The sequence below is a fragment of the Coturnix japonica genome, chromosome 14 (assembly GCF_054131305.1).
Source record: "Coturnix japonica strain WE chromosome 14, WE-NBRP24, whole genome shotgun sequence".
In the NCBI taxonomy this organism is placed as follows: Eukaryota; Metazoa; Chordata; class Aves; order Galliformes; family Phasianidae; genus Coturnix; species Coturnix japonica.
The window spans coordinates 790,797-798,177 of record NC_140676.1 but is presented as its reverse complement, the minus strand read 5'-3'; positions in this window follow the sequence as shown (position 1 = coordinate 798,177).

Genomic DNA, 7,381 nt, shown 5'->3' with positions numbered 1-7,381 from the left:
CCCCCCCCCCGCTCTGTAATGGTTGGGGCCGTGGGGGGGCAACAAAATGGCTCCCGCCCCCCCCTTCCCTCCGCCCCACGTGGGGTCCGGACCCTCCCACCCCACCTCCTCTAACCAATGAGCGCGCCCTCCCGCCTCCCCATTGGTTCCGAGTGGCGCGCCGTCGATCAAATCCACGTGGGTGCATCAGCCGGGCGGTGTCTACGGGGGGGGGGGGGGGGGGTTGATTTGGGGTGAAAAAGGGCAATTTTAGGGATTTTTTTTTTCCTCTCCGCGTTAATGAGGCGCAGCGATTGAAATAACGGCGGGGACGAAAGAACGATTAAATGAAGAATTTCGAGCGACGCTGATCACAAACAGCCCCCCCTGACCCCCCCCATGGCCTGTCTATAGACGCGGGGGGTGCCGCCCCTCCATGAAGCACGGGGCGGTTCGGACCCCCCCCCCCCCAGCAATCCGGACCGGCGCTAATAGCTGGGGGGGGGTGGGGGGTCCGAACCGCCCCCATCGACCGCGCTCCGCCCCATTGACATACAGCAGAGAGCCGCTCTTCTATTGGTCTGCACCGTACGAGCCCCACGTGGGGACAGGCCGGGGTGGGAGGTGGGAAAACGCGGAGCTGGACGCGCTGCGATGTGAATGGGGCGGCCCCAATGTGGCGAGTGGGGGGCTGAGATTGGAGGGGGGGGTTAATCTCTATCCCTTCCGTTTTAGAATTGTCTTCCAGCCCTTTTCGTTTTGTTTGGGCTCTGATGATCTTGTTTTGTTTCTTGTTATTATTGTTATTATCAGCATACTCGTTATTATGTGCCCAGAGCCACATCCAGCCTGGCCTTGAATGCCTGCAGGGATGGGGCATCCACAGCCTCTTTTGCCCCATAAACAGCACTGACACCACACAGCTCCCTATGGAGTGCAGCAGTGGAGACCATAGGGGCTGAGCAGCCAGCCCTAAGACACGTGTGGAACTTTGTGCCCTATGGGGCAATACAGGATGGAAACCCTCCCCCCAAAGACCCAAAAGCTCTTGACTGCACACACTGCTGGGGACATGAGAAATGGGGGCATGAAGGAAAACACTGTGGAAAACCAGGCTGTGCCATCCCACCTTCCCCCACCTCCCTGCAGGGAAACACATCACAGCCCTATGGGGAAATGGGTCCCAACACAACACAACATGCACGGGGGTTTCCATACTTTCTGCATCCCTCTCCATTTCTGTACACCCCATTAATCGTGCAGGACAATGCCAAAGGCTTCAATACAGATCCACCCACCCACAGCAATTTGCCATTAGGATGCAGGGACAGCAGCAAGGAAAAGGAGCAAGGTGCCCACGCGCAGCCCAGCAGCACTGCCTTCATCCCCCTCCCATTTCTCTCTCTTATGGAGCAGATGGGCCCACCAACACGAAGGCAATGAGCTGCTTTGTCGCTGCAGCACAGTGTGTTTGCACTGTGGGTCACACTCTGCCCTCCGTGCCGGGCTGGACCCTGCTACCAAATTTCCTTTAGCTTTCAAGTTTATCTAAACAAGGATTTCAGAGCAGGGAAGGCAGTGAGATGCATGCTAACAAGGAGGAGAGCCGGGGGGAGGGGGGGGCTATCAGCAGGTTTGTTTTGCTTGGGGGGATGCTTGGCTTTATCTGCTCTTGGCAGGGAGGTTCTGCAGGACGGGCTCCATCCTGTGCCTGCATCTTCCAGCAGCCAGAGGGTCACATCCATGGCGTGGGGGTGGGGAAATCAGTGCCATGTGGAAGCCATAACACTTCAGCCCTTCCCATTGGGGTGTGCTGAGCAGAGCCACACAGCAGCACCACAGCAAATCGAAGCAAATCCTTTTAGGTGTGACTTTTCTCTGCTCCACAGCAATCAAGACTAAAAGAAGCAGCAAGGGAAGAACGTGGGGTTCTTGCATGCAGGAGTGTGAGCAGAGCTGTGCATTCTGCCCTGCAGAGGCCACGCATCCCCGTGTCTCCATGTGCAGTCCCAGCACCAAGAGCCAAGGGAAGTTTTGGGCCTGGTGCAGCCCTGTGCATGGCAATGAACCACGGCCTCACAGCAGCAGCGCATGGGCTGTGGTGTTGCTTCCACCATAAGAACTTCCATAGACCTCAGCATGCTCCTCAGGATGCCTTTGGGCAGTGCCAGTGCTGCCCCACAGGGCCTTCCTCCCCATTTCCCCACCCTCAGCACTGGAGTGGTGTGGGGAGCAAAGGGTTTGGCCATTGGTAGGGCCAGTGTTGGCTTTGATGGGGAGGTTCTGGACAGGTTCCCATGGGTCAGGACCAGCACCAGGAGGGGATGGATGTTACTGCTGGGCGCTGCTGGGTGCTACTGGGCCAATTGAGCCCCCCCAGAGCAGTGCCCACGGGCTCTCAGCACCCCCAGCCCCCCACCTGCCCTCCCCTCCTGGGGTGAGCAGCTCAGCCCCGGCTTTTGTTGGATCCTGTCTAATTATAGATATTATATCGCAAATGGCTTTTGGGCCTGCTAATGGTATTACTGGTGTTATTCTTCTACTTGTTAATTATAACCAATTTGTTTGGGATGCCTTCCCAGTTTTCTTCTGTAATTGCTCTCCCCGTTCCCTGATGACTGTGACTCAGCAGAAACCCGGCAGTTTCGCTCAGGGATGAGATTACTCTTCATCTCTGCTGCCAAGAGGGCTGCAGACACGCGGTTGCTGCTGTGGCCTGGGGCGGGGGGCCCGGGGCTGCCCAGCTCTGTGCTCTGCTCTGCTCTGCAGCCTTGCTTTGCAACCCAGTTGTGCAAACTTGCTCCTCAGCCCTATTTTGCTGCCCTGTTCTGGAGCATGGTTCCACATCCTTGCTTTACAGCCTTGATTTACAACCTTGTCCTGCAGCCTTGCTCTGCATCCCCCATCCCTGTGCCATAGCTGTGCTCCGCAGCCTCGCTCTGCATCCCTGTTCCACAGCTTTGCTCCTCAGCTTTGCTTTGAAGTCACACTGTACAGCCCTTCTTTGCAACCTTGCTTCACAGTCTTGTTCTGGAGTCCTGTTCTGCAGCCCTTCTCTGAAGCCCTGTTCCAATGCCTTACTCTGCAGCCTTTCTTTGCAACCCCTGTCGTGCAACCTTGCTCCACAGCCCTGTTCCACATCCCTGTTTTACAGCTTCACTCTGCATCCCTGTTCCACAGCCTTGCTCTGCAGTCTTGCTCTGCATCCCTGTTTTGCACCCCTATTTTGCAGCCCTGCTCCGCAACCCCCATTGCAGCAGGGCAGGATGCAGCTCCCAGGCCCGGGGTTGCTCATATTGGTGCATCCTTGGGGACACCATCCTCAGACCCCAGGACAGCCCCACACCCCAGGATGTCCCCAGCCCCTTCATCCTCCTGGGATGCTCCCAGCAAACCTCCAGCCTTGTTGATCTCAGGAAGGCAGCTGTGGGGATACACAGGGAGCGGGTCACCCTCCCTGCACTGGAAGAAACTGCTGTGCATAGCTGTCTCAGCAGCACTGCAGCACCTTTACTTGTGGTCACTCTGCTGGGGGCAGAGAACCCGTGTGCAACCAAAGTGATGCTGCCAATGGGGTCTGTGCCTGCAGGATCCCAGCACCGCTGCAGCTCTGCAGGGGCCCAGCGCAGCTCGGAGCGATTGGGGTATTAATGAAATTTATGAGTCAGAGCGAGCGAAAGAAACTGTTTTCAGCTGACTTCACTCACCACTTCCTCCCCGCTGCTCGGCTCTGCTGGCAGCCCACTTATCTTCCCCTGGAGCGCTGCCCACCTCCTCGGCCCCAATACGCCCCTATCGCCGAGCCCCGAGCGCTCAGCACCGGCGCTGAGTTTGCTCACTCACTCACTCGAGCACTCTCAAGTTGTTCTCTGTGGCTAATCAAATGTCAAAACAAGCTGCCCCTGTGATTTGGAGAGCTTTTAAACAGGAAGACATTTACCACTGATACATGAGAGCTGCGCGCGTTGTCTGGGGCCGAGCCCAGGACGGGTTGCAGCGATAGAGGCTCTGGATGCAGCTGTGGAGGTGATGCGCAGGGTGGGAACTGCTCTGTGGTCTCTCTTTGGAGCAATAATGGCTATTTAAGATGATGGCAACAATCCCAAAGCCAGCACTGCTGCTGCTGCTGTAGGGACATGGGGTATGGGGACACAGATATGTGGGCTGTGGGGAAATGGGGGTGTTTGTCACGCAATCCCTGCCCCGAGCAGCTCTGTGATGCTAAGAATGGTTCATTTCCTTCTCTCCTCCATTATCAGAGAAGAGCAACCCATGTCCCAGGTGAGCAGCAGGAACAGGGCTGTCCCTCACGGTGGCTGTGGCTGCACTCTGGGTAGGGCTGCCGGCACTGCCCAGCAACCACAAAACCACCTTTTGATCACCAAAACAGCAGAGCAGACAGTGGGCACCAGTGCACACCCCGGTCTGTGGTGTACAGAGATCAGAGCCCCATGGGAGGGCCGCCCACAGGACCCCCATCCCACTCAGCACTGCCCAGCCCTGCAGTGTATGGGGAGCAGTGATGGGGTTGGGATGCCCCAGCGCACTGGCAGTGCCCCAGCATTGTCTGTGCCCCATGTGAGCACCAGCTGCAGTGTGAGGCTGAGACAAAGGGTGCGCCAGGCCCTGGCAACCCACAGCGCCGGGCACTCAGCACAAAGAGCTCCGTGCTGCCCACAGGCAGTTGTCAGAACTGGCGGCCAAACAGGAGGGAAGGGGGAGATGGAGACCGTGGGACCACAGCACTGGCACACACAGGTGGCTCACCCCAAAGCAAGCGAAGGGACACAAATCCATACGGTGAAGGGGCAGCAGCTCCCTTTGCCCTACAAACCATCGCCTCTCCCAGCTGAATGTGTGCTGCTCTACTCACCCTGTTTCCTGCTTTCATCCCAGTGCCTGACCAGCAACAACAACAACAACAACCCCTCATCTTCCTGATGGCTTCACAGCAGAGAGGTGCTTCTGTTGCTCAAGCTGTTGCCAGTCTGGAAATGAAGCATCTCACTCTGGAGAAGCACTCAGTCAGACACACAGCCCAGCAAAGGCAGATTGGGGCAGCCTGCCACCGACCACAGCCATAGGGACACAGAACCCTGGGGGCTGAGAGGAGGTCCTGGGCATGGGGACATTGTATGGAGTGATGGAGGGGGGTGCAGAGATCCCACAGAGCCTCTCTGACCTTCAGCCTCATCACCTTCTGCCCTCCTGCCTCAAAATCTGCCCAACCTTCAGCTTTGAGGCTTTGCTTTGGGGTCTCAATTAAGCCCCCACCCATTAGCACTGGAGGGACAAGGGCAGCAGCGGGTGCCCCAGTGCAGGGAAGGGTGCTGGGAGCAGACAGGCACAGGCTTTGTTCCAGCCCGAGACAAGGAGAATGCTGTTGGTTTGCTTTGAGACAAATGAATGGATTTCACTGTTTGACCAACACTCATGAGAATGCCAGTCAGCGCGGCTTTGGCAGGAGGGCTGACACTTGTCAGCTTCGGTTTATAACCGGAGAAAAGCAGCCAGCTCTCCGGAGGAGAATGACGTGCGCGCGTCGCTGTGCGTGTTTGTTCTCGGAAGAATGTGTGGCAACAGCAGATCAAGCAAATAGTCGGGACTGCAGCATCGTGGAGAGCTTTGTCAGCTCGCCGGGAAGTTTGAGAAGGACTTCACACTGCATGAGGACAGCCGGGCACTGCCTGGGGCCGGGCAGAGGCACAGCGTGGGGTTGAGACAAACAGAAGCCCCTCTGTGCCAGCCCTGTGGCAGCACATGGCTCAACCCCCCTGCTGCCGTCACTGCCCTCACTGGGAGCTGACAGAGCACTGTGCTGGGGAGCACACAGGGATCAGTGCTGGGGAGCAAAGAGACACCCCCCCCCCCCCCCCCCCCCATGCCATTGGCACGAACTCTGAGGAAGATCCAGCCTCACTGGTGGCCAAAAGCCTCTATTTAAAGACGTCCCCTCGGCCACATTTCCTGTGCTAAAGCTGGAGGCGAGCACACAAGCCACACGTGTACAAGTGGCTTTGGTTTGGTTTCTAAGGGCTCTCCCATCTGTGCACTGCTGGGGTTCCTCCACCCCGCACAGCCGGCAGCTGCCCCTGCAGCATCTCTCACAGGGATCAGTGCTGGCAATGCCCCGGGACAGGGATGTCACTCGGGCTGGGGATCACTCTCCTTCTGGACCAGGGACACTGAGGCAGGGCAGTGCTCAGCCCCATCCCAGGGCTTGGCTGTGGGATGCAGGACCACACACATCCATTGGGAGAAACCCAGAGCCTTGGCACATCCAGGCAGCCGTGATGGTGCAGCAGAAGCAGAGCCCTGAGCCTGCAAAACGGCCCAGATTGAAATGACCAGAGTGCTCCAAACGAATCGCTGCCAGTGGTGCAGTAAATCAGCCCCTCTCTCCAAGGGCAATAACTGCCTTTCACAGCTCTTTGGGAGCCACTCTGATGAGCATCACTGCTGCAGGGGCAAAGAGGGTCAGCCCTGCCTGCCTGCTCCAGACCCAACTCCCTCCCACCCCACTCCAAGCACCTGTTTGGCCCCAAACAACAACACCTCCAAAATGTGTTCCAATGGGGAAGGAGGTGCCTGGAGCTGGAGCTCCCTGTGCCTCCTCTCCCCCTTCCCCATCCCAGGCAGCCCTCACCAGACCATGGGGATGCAGCCCTGAGTTCCGTGTCCCTGCTCAGAAGGAAGGACAGCAGCCCCTGGGCTCCATGGGGTCCCTGTTTTCCCAAGCTTGGGGTGAATCCCAAAGCAGGAGGAGATTCCAGCCCCACTCTGGCTTCCTCCCTGGCTGTGTTACCCCCTGTGTGTGGCAGAGGTGGCTGCTCTGGTGGCTGCCATCACAGCAGCGTTGTGCTGGAAGGGATCTGCTCCTGAAAATAGCTCCGTATCATTAGTTACATCTAATTGAAGGTGTTTTGAATGCAGCCTCCACAACACACAAACCCAATGGGAAATGACATACCATCAAATGAATGCCCCCAAACCATGATAAATGGCTGGTTGGATGATGAATGCTTTTATTTCTTGCGTTAGCAGAGAACAGCGCTGTTGACCCAGCACTTATCTACACAAGCTATGAAAGGTCACCGAGATGATTGGGATGCTCCCCTTGCTCCCCTGCATCCAGGTGTGTGCTGTCTCCAAACATCCCATGCGATATCAGTGGTGAGGGCTGGGGATGATGCTGAGTGCATGGGATGGGGCTATTCTCTGTCCTGCATCTCCACCACTGCTGGCATCCCACAGAGCTCCGTGCTGCTGGCAGGAGCGCTGACAGAGTGATGGGTTGAGCAGGGGTTGGACATCACAGGGGACCTTTTTGCTCCGCTGTCTGTCTCATTAAATCATTACAAGACACTGCTCCAATAGCTCCACAACATCCACCTTTCATGTG